At 50.9% G+C, this 13,279-nt stretch overlaps 1 protein-coding gene across 8 annotated transcripts in view; it reads left to right on the top strand.

Annotated features, from left to right (window-relative positions):
* The window catches only part of ZNF516 (zinc finger protein 516), a 117,266-nt gene that overhangs the window by 84,195 nt on the left and 19,792 nt on the right, over nucleotides 1-13,279 (top strand). The gene's annotated exons all lie outside the window — the stretch shown is intronic.

The raw sequence follows: 13,279 nt of genomic DNA, 5'->3' as shown, positions 1-13,279 counted from the left end.
GAGAAGTTCACGAAGGAGGAATGTACCTGAGCTCCTTTCTCCTTTTGCGTTTTAACGAAGAATGTTCTAATTACAACCCCATGGCCACAACTCCTAATGTGGTTTAGGGCAGCCTGCCTGAGATTCCAGAAAAAATTCAGTGATGTGATTCAGGAAGAGTTGCTTAAATTATTAAGTGAAATATAAAACAGTTTTTTCCACTAAGTATCTCTGGTGGAGTGGAACTGTTGAGACTTAATAGTTCTATCATGGTTGAAACTCTTTGTATCAGATAGAAAGTCTACGTGTTTTATACTCATTTATTCATTTATAGCCATAAAAGGCTGCAATCACCGGGTCAGTGTCCCGGTGGATGAGACCACCCGCTACACAGGCTCTGGCCAGCTTAGTTAATGTCTCTGCCGCCGCTTCTCTGCTCGTGGCTTTGAGGTTCATGCTACATTCCTAAGCCAGGACCATCCCTGTCTGGAATCTGCTAGAGCCATGAGGGAAGGAACGCTTGATGTTTATTTTATATATTTAGTTTCATGAGTAGTTTTAACTTTGTGGACACTTAGATGGCGAATCTTGGTGGGTGCTCAGAAAAAGCGGTCCCCAGAGCTAATCGGTGCATCTCGTCAGAAGATACACAGGACACAACCCAAAGAATGGAAGTGATTTTAATTTTGACGGACGCAAGTTTCTGTTTGTGGAAGGATGTAGAAAACCAGGCCACCGTGCATGCAGTGGGCCATGCTCCTCTCAGAGGCAGTCTGTCTTGGGGCAGTTGCCCATGGCAGCTGTCTGCCATCCCCCACCCCTGCACCCCCAGCAGGGCCAGTCCCCCGAACCCGGCCTTGCATGCAGCTGCCCCACACGGCCCTGGGTGGGTGAGCCCTCCTGCTGTTCTAGAGTGAGTGTCATGGGGAAGGGCCTGTCCACACTGAGCACACTCATGATTCTCCTGGGGTGCTCAGTGGTCCGTCACCTGGGTAAGTGCAGCAGGGCCCCATCCGGGGGACCAGCTACACGGAAGAGCCAACTGTAGAGACGTTTTCAGGTTATCACCTCCATCCTGCATGCAGTCTTCAATTACTCCTGTTCCTGGTTTTCCAGCCCAAAGCCCAGAGGGCTGGTAACTCATCCATTGCAGGGTGGAATGTGAGACACAGGCCAGATGTGCAGACCTTACTTGTTGAATGAGGTGCCATTACCCAAGCTGGGTTATCCTGGGTGAGGGGCTTCCCACATTAGACATTGGTGGCCCTGCAACTAGAACTTGGGCCTTCAAACTTGAGTTGGAGGAAACAAGGCCAACAGACCCACCTTCCTAGGCCGGCTATGGCGCTTGCGCCCCTAGAACGTGCCTCTGTCTTAACCTTGAAAGGAACTGCTTTGAAGCTACAGTAGAAATACCTGCTGATAAAACTTTTCAAGGCATTTAGTGAATTGCTAGAGTCTTTCAGATCAATCCCTAGATTACTAAGTTAAGTTTCAGCACGTTGGACACTCGTGGGTACTGGGTGGGATCCCCGAAGGCTTGTCTTCATGTTTGCCATGAGATTGAAGGGCTTCATTGGTTTAAAGCCCTCTGCCTTTTACCCCTCTAAAAGTATCGATGAGCAAACACACACAAATGTTAGGTGCTTGGAGACCTTTTGATGGACGACCTGATGAGGCCTTTTCAGAAGAAAAGTGCAGGATTATGTTGACCAGTGTTTAAAGCATGTTCCTGGTGTGCATCTGTTGCTAATAAATCGTGTTTAAAAGTAGATACTTCTCTACTCCCATTTCTGAGCTCCAGGGACCACACAGGTAGCCGAGTGGGAGTGTTGGGGTTTTAGATTGTGAGCAGCTGCCATCTAGTGGTCGGTGGCCCGCACGGCGCGGCGCCTGGCAGCCCGAAGCTGCTGCTGCTGCTGCTGCGGGGAAAGCCCGTCTTCCCCGCCACCGTCCCTGGGAGCGCACACCCTGACCTGGAAGTCAGACACATGTCCTGATTTTAGATCTGAAAACTATTCCAATAAATAACTTGAGTTTTTTTTAAAGATTATAATTTCTTCGCAAATAGAATTAGGTGTTTGTTTTTGTATTTTTTACATAATGAGCAGCAAAGAAGTTTTAAACCCCGTAAATGCTAGCTTGTGTGTATGAGTCTTATTCTTCTTGTGTTAGAGATTCACAGTGCTACTTCTCTTTCAAATCTTACCCATTCCCAATCTCTGAAAACACTTCTTGTGAAAGGGAAAGCAGGCGGTTTTAGTTATGTGTTTTTCACCTGAAAGCAGCTCGAGGCTCTGTCCTGTGAGCAGGGAGGGCCCTGGAGGGTGAGGGGAAGAGGTGTCGAGCTGAGCTGTCCCGCACTTTTCCTTTCTCTGTACTAACGTGGTGACATTTTAGAATCCAAAAGTCTTAGAAGTGCCTTCTTTCCAGCAGTTCGTTTGGCCGTTCTTGGAGGTTTGATTTTCTTTCCTTCTGTTTGTGTCAAATGGAGACGTTTGTTCTGTCCAGAGCCTGGAGCCTGGTTTGTCTAGTTTTATTTCATGATTTCTTTTTGCTTCTGTCTGCATTTTTTTCAGACGAGTTGTAGTTGGCGGCTGGATTTTGGGGGTGAAGGAGGGCATGTAGAGGATGGAAGCTATGAAAATAGACTTGAATTCTGTTCACTTCAGCAAGGATAGGATTTAAAAAAACAAAAACCAAAAAACACAGCAACCACCCCAGTGATGGGTTTTCACAGTTGAGTCAGGAAGCAGTCAGTGAGTTCTAGATTTCTAGGATATGACTGTGTTGATGGCGGGCTGGACTGCTGGTTCATAGCTAAAGCTCCGTGGAGACTCTAGGTGTCTGTTTAACCTTTAAAACCTCGTTTTGTACGTAATGGATAGTAAAGTTTTTGAAAAAGTACTCTTCCAGATTTTTAAAAAAAATTTATTTATTCATGAGACACACACACACACACACACACACACACACACACACACACAGAGGCAGAGACACAGGCAGAGGGAGAAGCAAGCTCCATGCAGGGAGCCCGATGTGGGACTTGATCCTGGGTCTCCAGGATCACACCGTGGGCTGAAGGCAGGTGCTAAACCATGAGCCACCCAGGTTGCCCTCTTCCATATTTTAAGCTTGAGACTTTCTTGTGTAACCTGGTGAATTTGTTCAGACAGAAATCCTGTATTTGACTTGTAATAACCTTTTTTTTCTTCAGCAATCAAAATATGGTTTCCAAAGTGCAAAGATGCTTCCTCTTTTTCTATTAATGCAAACAAGTTACCATTTTGCAAGTTGTTCCTGTTATTGCATTGATTCTTTAACATGAAAACTTGGACACTGTGCTCACCAGAAAAGTAGCAGGTGCATGTCGGGATAAATACATGTTCATTTATATAAGGACTTGAAAATATCATTATTTAGCTGTCACCCCACTATTTTAGTTACTGGCACTTTCCTTATCTTTCAGACTTTCTTCTTCTTTTTGACATTCACGTGGTGTGCATGCATGGTGATGTAAAAGAGCTTTAACAAACGTAGGATAAATTTTTCTGGCTGTGGCACGGACCAGCCCTTGATGGGCACCGGCCCGTCTGAGCCACTGTGTGTTGTTGTTATTGGTGGACGAGGACTTGTCGCTGTGCTACTGCTCCGCTCTCGGCACTGGGGGTACTGGTCCGGGGGGGGGGGGGTTGCATTCTCTGTGCTGTGGCCCCTCCTTGGTCACGCAGCCTCTGGCATGTGCTCTGCTCACCTGCTTTCCTGGCTCCCTCCGTTCCTGCTCTGACTTTGGCTCTTGGTTATTTTTCTTCCTTTTCCCAGAAGGAGAATTTCATGGTTAAACCAGCCTGTGGCAGTGTTTTTCTGTGTTTCCTTTGCTTCACTTGCACGGAACGCCTGAATTATGTTTTTTAATTGAAAGGCTCTGTGGTTTTTACCACTAAAACGTTTCATAAGCATTTTCTACATCATACCCCAAACATGGTGATAATGCTCCACATCTCCTTTCATGCCGAGTGCTAGATCTTCATCACATTTCATTGAAAATCGGTGTTCCTGTTACTGAGATTTTTCTCACTGAAGGATCTTTCCAGGGGCTCTTTTTTTTATTTTTTTATTTTATTTTATTTTATTTTTATTTATTTATGATAGTCAGAGACCAGAGAGAGAGAGAGAGAGAGAGAGAGAGAGAGAGGCAGAGACACAGGCAGAGGGAGAAGCAGGCTCCATGCACCGGGAGCCCGATGTGGGATTTGATCCTGGGTCTCCAGGATTGCGCCCTGGGCCAAAGGCAGGCGCCAAACCGCTGCGCCACCCACGGATCCCTATTTTTTTATTTTTTAAATGTAGACATGTGTGCCGTTCTCTCTTTGTTAACATGTTGCATGTCGATCATCTGAGTAACTCCAGGCTTCAGTTAAACCTTGATGCCTCATTGCTCCCCAGACATCTTACCTTGACTCTGGCCTGTATTTGGTTACTGGTTATCCCTTTGTCAGGCAGGTGCAACAGTTATAAGAGAAGAATCTGCTGAGAAACATTCAAAAACTGTAATGTTCTTGCTGTCACATCAAGGTGTTTGTAACTGGTAATATCATAAAAGTTACTAGAAAGTCACAAATATTAACTGTGGAAATATGAGACTTATTTTTTTCCCTCTTCTGCTTCTGGCAAAGCCTGGTGCACCCCTGGGAGGTGCTGGGGAGGCGCTGGCTGTTGCGGGGCATCAGCAGGAGGAAGTAGCAGCCCTGTCTCTTCAGCATTTGAACCCCGGGAGGTGGGCCGGGCAGTCCTCACCATTTGCTGCTGCTGCCCAGGGTAGACCAGTCGCTGGTGATGGGCTTTAACGTGCAGTCTTTTTTTTTTTTTTTTTTAAAGATTGTATTTATTTATTCATGAGAGACACACACACACACAGAGGCAGAGACATAGGCAGAGGGAGAAGCAGCTCCATGTGGGAGACTGAGGCAGGATTTGATCCCAGAACTCCAGGATCATGACCTGAGCCAAAGGCAGACACTCAACTGCTTGAGCCACCCAGGCATCTCATGTCATTTTTAATTTTACTCATCACTGTGTACTCCCGCTTCCTATCTTGGACAGAAAGTCCTCTTCTAGACTTGCATGACTTGAGGCCATTTGGGTTCCATGTGGACAGTTCTGGAAATTGGCTGCTTCTGTGAGGCCCAACGCTTTACCCTAAGTGTACCCAATCTAAATATAGTCATGTCCCAGGAGAAGCCGAACCGAGCCTTGCTGCCATGGCATCGGATTCTCCCCCAGCAGGTGCTCAGTGCCACACAGCCAGGAGGCGGCTGGCTGACACCCTTCCGAGGTAGAGCTTATCAGACCTTTCCCCTCTGAGATCGCTTCCATCCTGTGGGTCATTCTGCAGGGCTGTATATCTACACAGTGCTCCTGTCTTAACTGGGAAATTTAAAAAAAAGTCAATTTTTTTGTCCTTTGCATATTTCGCTCGCATTCATCACAAAAATCCTATTTTTCAAGAGGAGAGGATGCAGTCTTTGGGTACACAGGTGGAGCCGTGGGTTGGTTCAGGTGTTAGCCCTCACAGCCAGAGTACTGATGGATTGGCCCCCACGGGGCTGGCTCGCAGCCTGATCGATGACACTGGCGGAGCTTATAGGGGATCAGAGCTGGAGTTAGGTCATGGCCGGTGATGAAAACCGAAGTTCTGTTCTCAGGTCTGTGGGAACTTGGCAGTGGAAAGACGGTCTTAATAATAGGAAGTCTTTATGTTTTGGTGAGAGCAAGACAAAGGTTATTGCCCCGGCCAGACCATTGTGCGTAATGTCCGAGCAGGTGTCTCATTTCATTGGTGGACCAAGGAATTCCAGAGGGTGGGGTCACTTTAGGACTTTCCAGGTCTGAGCAGTGCGGGGATCCAGTCGCCACAAACCACGAAAACTGCCATGCATGCCCCTGTTCCCGTAATGGGGTTGTCATATTTCTAGGACACGCACCCCAATGCATGCATTAGGTTGGTAACTAGGTTAGTGGTTTTGTGGCATGTTGCTAGGACCCCAAGGCCTCGCGACTACCCATGCCCGCTTTACTTTTCATCTCTGCAAGCTCTTGAGAAATATTTACTGCATTAACTCATTCATATTCCACTTCATACTTTTCAGGGTGCTTTCCTGCGCACAGGAATCATGTACATTAAATTGTTTGTTTTATTCACTCATTAATTCAGTGTGCATTTGTGGAACATCTACTCCCAACCAGGTGCACTAGATGCTGGCAATCACAGTGTTTGAGTAACACGGGTTTGTGTTTTTGGAGCTCAGATCCTTTTGGGGAGAGGCAGAGAGGACACACACACGTACAACACTGAGGAAGTGTCACTGAGGAAGACAATGCCAGGGAACAGAACAAGTGGTGGGAGTGGGTGTGCTGAGGGGTGTGATTTTAGGTAGGGGGTCTGGGAGATGCTCCTCAGGGAGGAAGCAGAGTCTGGTGCAGTCCTGGGGCCTCAGTGGTGGCTGTTGGCTGTGGGAGGCCCCCTGCACTCTTAGCAGACATCCTGGATTAGGTGAGAACGCCTTTCTCAAACGTTCTCTCCTTGTGGCCTAAGGAGGCATTCTGCAGACCACGGCCATGACTTTGTTCTGTACCTTATAGAACATCCCCGCTGTGCCTTTTGTGACCAGACACTCATCCCTGTGTTTCTCTGAAGCGGTGGGGTGTGAAAGAAACCTTGAGACACACAGAACCTGGCTAGAGCCTTGGTTCCCACCACTTGTCCGTAGCTGCATTAGGGGGACAGCGTGGCACTTGGACCTGATCTGGCGTGGGCGAGCCCTCCCTCCTGGCGCCGGGGCTCCCTGCCCTGGAGCCTTCGCCCCCCTCTCCCCCTGCCGTCCTGCTCCCATGACCCCCTAGGGGAGCTTTATTATCCTGTTTTCCCTGGAGCCCGTTTTTAACCTGGTGAAAGCGTTTTGGCCGCCGAGAGCCTGCTTGACCCAGGGATTCCAAACCTGTTCCTGGGCCTGTGGTTCTGGCGCCTCTGGCCCCTAGCGTGCCTTCCCCTCCGCTTCTCAGTCCAGCTGCTCACATTTGTGGGGACAGAGAGCAGAGAGTCCAGTGCACGCCGGGCGCCAGGCGCGTGGCTGTAGAAGTGTCCTCTCTGGTCATCAGCTGGTGCTGTGTCCGGGTCGGATTCCTTCTGGGGACAGATGGGCTGCACGGTCACTGCCGCAGGACAGTGAGTGGCAGGAGGGGACCCTGCGCTGCTTATTTGCACAGTCACCACCCTTTTGCATTTCTATCGGGCCTCACTGGACTTTGGCCTCATGCTCCTGTGATGTTGGTGCGTGCAGCTGTCTGGCTGTCCGCCTCCTCCCTCTGGCCTGTCCCGCGAATCCGGCTGCGGACCCAGCCCAGCACCTGCCCCAGGGCTGAGGCCAAGCAGATGTGGTGACACCTGAGCACCCAGCCACCTATGGAAATCTTGCTCTGTTTCTCATCTTTCATCTTGGGGGCTGTGGGCTGCATCCCGCCGCGGTCAAGTTTCCCCAGGGGTCCTGGTGGGAGATGTGTGGCCTTCAGTCCCCAGAACCTGCTGTGGGGGCTGGAGGAGGCGACTGTGAGCCATGGAGAGCAGCCAGGAGCCCCGGCAGCCATGCCTCCAGCTCCTTTTCTGAGATGTGGGGTCGGCTCCCCCATAGGCAGCCCTTGTATCGCATGGACCCAGTGCCCTGCCTGTGGCCAGGGGTCCGTGACTCCCCCGGGTTTGTCCTGTGTCACCCCACAGCTCTCAGTCTTGGCCACGGTGTGAATCACCTCGAGGTTTTTGTAGGAAAGGCAGGTGGCATGGCTCCCTTCCACCCCCGGGTCTGGGCTTGGGTGTTTCCCACCTGGATACTTCATGTTTTTCTGGATGGTTCCAGCATGCAGACAGATTGCTGCCCTGGACAAATCATTCCTTCGTTCATCCCACACCGAGTGAGCGTCAGGTTGAAGCAGTGCAACCGTCAGCCCCATTTTCTAGGTGGGAGCATCCGAGACCTCACAAGCCTTGTCCCTCTTGCTCAGTTTCCAGAAACCTCCCCCGAGGAGGCCTTCTCTGGACATGCTCCCATCCATCCCGTGCTGAGGTGGCTCAGCACCGGGGCTGGGCTCCTCCAGAGTGATGTCGGCCTGTGGAGGCTTTCCTGATCACACACGCTGGGCTTGTGGTCATCTAGGGCCCTGGAATCTTTTTCACAGCACAGCTCTTAGGCCAGACCTTTTGCTTCTTGTGCTTTCTTTTTTTCCTCATGAGCTTTCGTGTTCTTTTCCAGCCTTTATTCCATCTTGTTGAAAACTTTAAAGTCTTTCTTCTGTTGCTGAAGCTTTTGGCTGCTTCTCCCAGTGGAGTGTCAGTCTCAGATATGATAAACTTGTCTAGTCCCACTTCTTCATCGAGGTCACTGGTAATAATGATGTCATGAGCACAGACACTATAGCATCCGTCAGAGTCCTTCACCCAACCCCCCTTCGCCTAGTCCCCACACCATCAGGAGAGGCCAGGCCCACGTCCCACCCTATCCCTCGAGTGACTGGCATGGTACGTCTCCCTACAAGGGATCGTGCCATACAGTCCACGGGCTTTTACGGTGCTGGGTGTCTTATTGCCAAACCCAGGATAAAATATTTTGAAACTCATCCTATTTTATAAACGAAAACACCAAGGCATGCAGAATTGACCTACTCTTGCTCAGCAGGTCAGTTTCAAAGTATGTTTTGATGGTGTCACCATTCCACAAGGTGCCTCCGGTGCTGTTCCCTGGGATTCAGGTCCCGCGGGTGTGTATGGGGCAGCACAGAGGTATTCAGAGTCATCATGCAGGTGTGCTGCAGGACCTGATGCTCCTGCCTGCCTCTGTGGCCTGTCCTCGCAGGTAGGGCCGCGGAAACACGGGTTTATTTAGATGTGGCTGAGCTGAGCGCGTGGCGCGGAGGTGAAGGCCCTGTGGTGTGTGCTCCTTGCCGCGTAGCCCGCCTGGGAGCACAGCTGCACCTGCGCAGGCGCTGCTTCACTCACAGGAACCAGGCCGTGTAGGCAGGGGCTGTGTCCTCATGGAGGATAAGTCCGCTCCTGGCACACGGCCCAGAAGGGATAGGAGGGAGCCCTGTGGCACGGGACGACCAGGGGTGATGCGCTCGGGCTCCTGGAAGGCTGTGAGCAGCCGTAAAGGTGTTTGGCTGTGAAGATAAGATGTTACATGTGGACAATGGCATCCGTTTGTAGGGACCCACAGTGGGAGATATGAAGAAGTCAAACTTCTCATTTATCTGTTGAGAAAAGAAATCATAGTGATCAAGGGCTGGAAAGAACTAGATTAAGTCCTTATGAGAGACTGTAGTACGGTTGTCAAAGGAGCCCTTGTTGGCCGTTCCTGTAAAGCCGTTTTGGGTTTGGGTTTGGGTAAAGACAGTGGTTTCCAAGACTCCACTTAGAACTAGGGCAGTGTCACCAGCTTTTTTTTTTTTAAAGCATCTCAGCAATGGGGCTCAGACTTTGTTCCTTGTGTAATTTTAATAGCTTTGAAGTTTTACCCTTTCTTAACCTTGAAGGCAGCCCCCCTCATTTTCCTTGTCAGCCGGAAGCATGGTGAGGCCAACTTTGTATGTGGCCCTGGCAGTCGCCCGTGTCATCATCCACGTCCTGCTCCATTGCTGCGGGGAGCCCGGCATGAGAGATGGTGGATGTGGCCGCTCATGGGTCTCCTGGCAGCCCTGCAGACTTGAGCACTGGGAGGCTGGGCAACAAGAGAAGCCGTGATGTGTATGGAGTCATGGGCATCATAGCTGTCACAGAGATCAGCGAGGACCGTGATGCAGCCAAGTGTGGGGGGAGGTGGGTGCATCCCCTGCAAAGCACCTCTGAGCAGGCAGCTCAGAAGCGCAGCTCGCTCGGGGAGGGCGGGCAACCCACGTGGGAGTCTTTCTTAGGGGAAGGGGGAGCCCGCGGGCGGGCAGGGAGTGTGCGGTGGCCTGTGTGTCCCCTGCCCTGGTGAGGACCCACCTGGCCCCGCGGCCCTGCTGCTGTCGGCGCAGTGAGGACACACTCGCCGGCTCCGTGCTGTGGGTCTGTGCCTAAGGGGGAAAGAAAGGAGGCAGCTACAGCCACTCAGAAGTAAGTGCCTTAACACGGGTGTGAAAACAAAAACAGGCCGTGCAGTGAAACCCAGGTCAGTCACAGAGGTGAGAAGGGACGCAGAGGAGGGTTAAATGGAGGATTTTTTGTTACGCACGTCTCACTGCAATAAAAATAAATCAAAAAAGAAAAAGTCAACAGGGAGTAATCTTTCTTATACCAAGGAAACAAGATTACTCTTGTTTTAGGAGTAGTTGTTTGTGTGCACGTGTGTGTGCATGTGAGTGTCAGGTGTTGCTGCAGGGATTTCAAACAACAAAGTCTCCACCTTCATCAAACTTCAGGGCAGGTGGGCATCTCCAAAGGATCTGCGCACATGTGCATGTGAGTACCTGTGTGTGCACATGCATGTGTGTGCGTATGCGTGTGCACATGCACAGTGAGCACCAGGTATCTCCAGATGTGAGGTACATGTCACGGCTGCAGAAACCTAATCAGTGCTGCACTTTGCGAACCATTCCCAGGAGGGGCCTGTTTAGAAAGAAACCAAGAAATTTAAGGCGTGTGTAGTTCACACACTATCATCTAGGCTGAGGTGAGAGCAGACCCTGGAAAAACGACTCTGTGCATGTGCAGGCGTACATGTGTTACCGTGTGTGCCTGTATGCACACACATGCATGTTACCACATGTACACCCATGCGCATGTTTTCCCATACATGCACGTGTTCATGTGTGCGCACCCCATGTGTGCACATATGTACGTGTGTGTGGTGGCGATGACCCCGTCGTGTGGCACTCAATATGTGGATGTGGGTGGTGACTAGGGCGTGTTTCCCGGGGCCGTGTGCACCTGGTCACCTTGCACAAGAATGGTGCACTGCAGCTGGATGTGCTGGCTCTGGCTTCCTGCAGGGGTGCTGAGGGCTGTGCCGCTCGGAGCCGGTGTCTTTCTCAGCCTCGTGGTCGAGGTTACCCGCAGCCGTTGATGGGCAGGATGTGGAATCCACACTGTGGGCATCCTGCCCTTAGTTGAAGCCTAAGAAAGTCCGTGGTGTGGGCTGCCCCGAGACAGGTGTGGCTCATGGAGCAGTGGGTGGGGAAGTGTGGGTGCCCCATGGGCTGGGCAGGTGTGGCCCATGGGAGGTCCACCCCGTGGGTGACTTGGCCTTATGAACAAAGTCAGAGATGGCACTCAGGAACCCGGGGGCAGGGGCCTGTGGTGGGTGCACCGAAGCCCGGCAGCCACAAGTGACCCTGCTGGTTCATGGGGCGTGCCAGGGTGCCAGGCTGCAGTGGTGACCTGGGGTTCATCAGACCTGGAGCCAGGGAACCTCACGATGGAAAGGGCTCCAGGTCCAGCGGGGGTTGAGGGGGGACGGGGAAGAGCCACAGACGGCTCCTGGTTCGAAAAAGCACCTGGTTGCTCAGCTGCCCACCTTCCCTCTGTGGACGTCAGATCATCGGCGTCCCCATTCTGAACTGCCCTCCAGGAGTTAGAGGCCATTGGGAAGGACCAGGTTCCTTTTTCTCACGACTGGTTTCCTGTGACAACAGCTTTGCTCCACTCCCACCAGTGGCTCCATGGACCCCGTGTGGTATCCTGTGCTTCTCCTGTTTTAGTGTCTTGATCAGAGGCCCTGGAAGTTCTGTCGTGGTGTATATAATCCTTTCTGGGGGTATAAAACGTGGGGACTTGGGCAGGTGTGCTCTGAAACCCTCACAGATGTGCAGTGTTGGGTTACGCTGGCCTCCCTTTCAACTCAGGAATTTGACTCAGAGTCTCTGGTGTGTGTTTTCATAAATCTGTGTTCTTTTAAAACAGGAGACACGAGGGCCCCCAGCCCCCGGCATTTCTCTCTTTGAAAATGTAAAAGTGACTTTGATATTATGAGCATCGATCACAATGAGAGAAGGCCATGAGGTTTCCGTAGGTTTAATTCCAGGTTAAGTGGAGAGTCCCAGGGCTGCACCAGCCACCTTCCAAGGAGCAGGGTGTGATCCTCAGGACAGGTGGGCACTCCCGAAGCGGCTTACCTGTTAGCATCCTGGAGCCGACAGGAGCCTGAGTGCTCATCCCTCCTGTGTCTTATCTCCTCATTCCTCTGCTCATCACTACCTGCTGCTCATGTTTTACGTGGACAGAATCCTTTAAAATTGCTGAGGGTGGTTTGCTAACTACCTCTGCATTGAAACTGCACATTTGTTACTGTGCTCATCCTGACCTGTGTCAAAGTGCGTTCTCTGAAGGACACCTTCCTGCTGCCATGGAGATCCTTCGGCATACATTTTTAAAAAAATACCAATTTGATGGGATTCCTGAGTCTTAGCTCCAAAAAATATACTTAGAAAACGTTTAAAGAACCTTTTTTTTTTGTAAATAGATACATATGTTCTACTGCAAATGTTTAAGTCTCTAAATACTCTTACATTAAGACCATCAAGGGGCACCTGGGAGCTCAGTGGTTTAGTGCCTGCCTTCAGCCCAGGGTATGATCCCAGGGTCCTGGGATCGAGTCCCACGTCGGGCTCCCTGCATGGAGCCTGCTTCTCCTTCTGTCTGTGTCTCTGCCTCTCTCTCTCTGTGTCTCCCATGAGTAAATAAATAACATCTTTAAAAAATAATAAAAAAATACCATGAATATTGGGCCTTGCTGTAAGTAGGCACCTGACATTTTAACCCACCCATTCCAGAGGTGACAGGGTTTTATCTAAGGAGATAAAATATGCCCAGTGGCATGTCCATGATGAAGAACTCGTGTTCTGTAGTTGGGAAAGTTTTAAGCTATCCAGAAGCATATGCACACCTTCCAGGCATTGACCTCACAACACCCGAAGTCATCAGACCCCAGATGTCAAATGGGGTTTTTCTCATGTCATCTTGAATCCCTTCAGGGTGTGGTGGGGTCCAGCATGATGGTGTGAAGGGCATGGAGCCCTGCTTCCACCTGGTGCCGATGCCCACCTGCAGCCTGGTTGAGGAGGAGGTGGGCCTCCTCGTGGCAAGGCATCCAGGTACATCAGGCTATGTGTCTTGCACGAACACTGCAGGTGGAAACTGCAGGCACAGAGAGTCCAGGGTCCCTGACCTGGGCACGCTGTTTCTCTTGGGCATCCCTCCTGGGAGGAGAGGGGAGGAGTAGCTTCACTTAGCCTTCCTGCTCAGGCCTCTGAAGGAAAACTTCGGGTATCACGGTTT

Source organism: Vulpes vulpes, chromosome 5 (genome assembly GCF_048418805.1).
Source record: "Vulpes vulpes isolate BD-2025 chromosome 5, VulVul3, whole genome shotgun sequence".
NCBI classification, from domain to species: Eukaryota; Metazoa; Chordata; class Mammalia; order Carnivora; family Canidae; genus Vulpes; species Vulpes vulpes.
The sequence above is the reverse complement of the archived record's forward strand: the minus strand, read 5'-3'. Positions and strand labels throughout refer to the sequence as shown.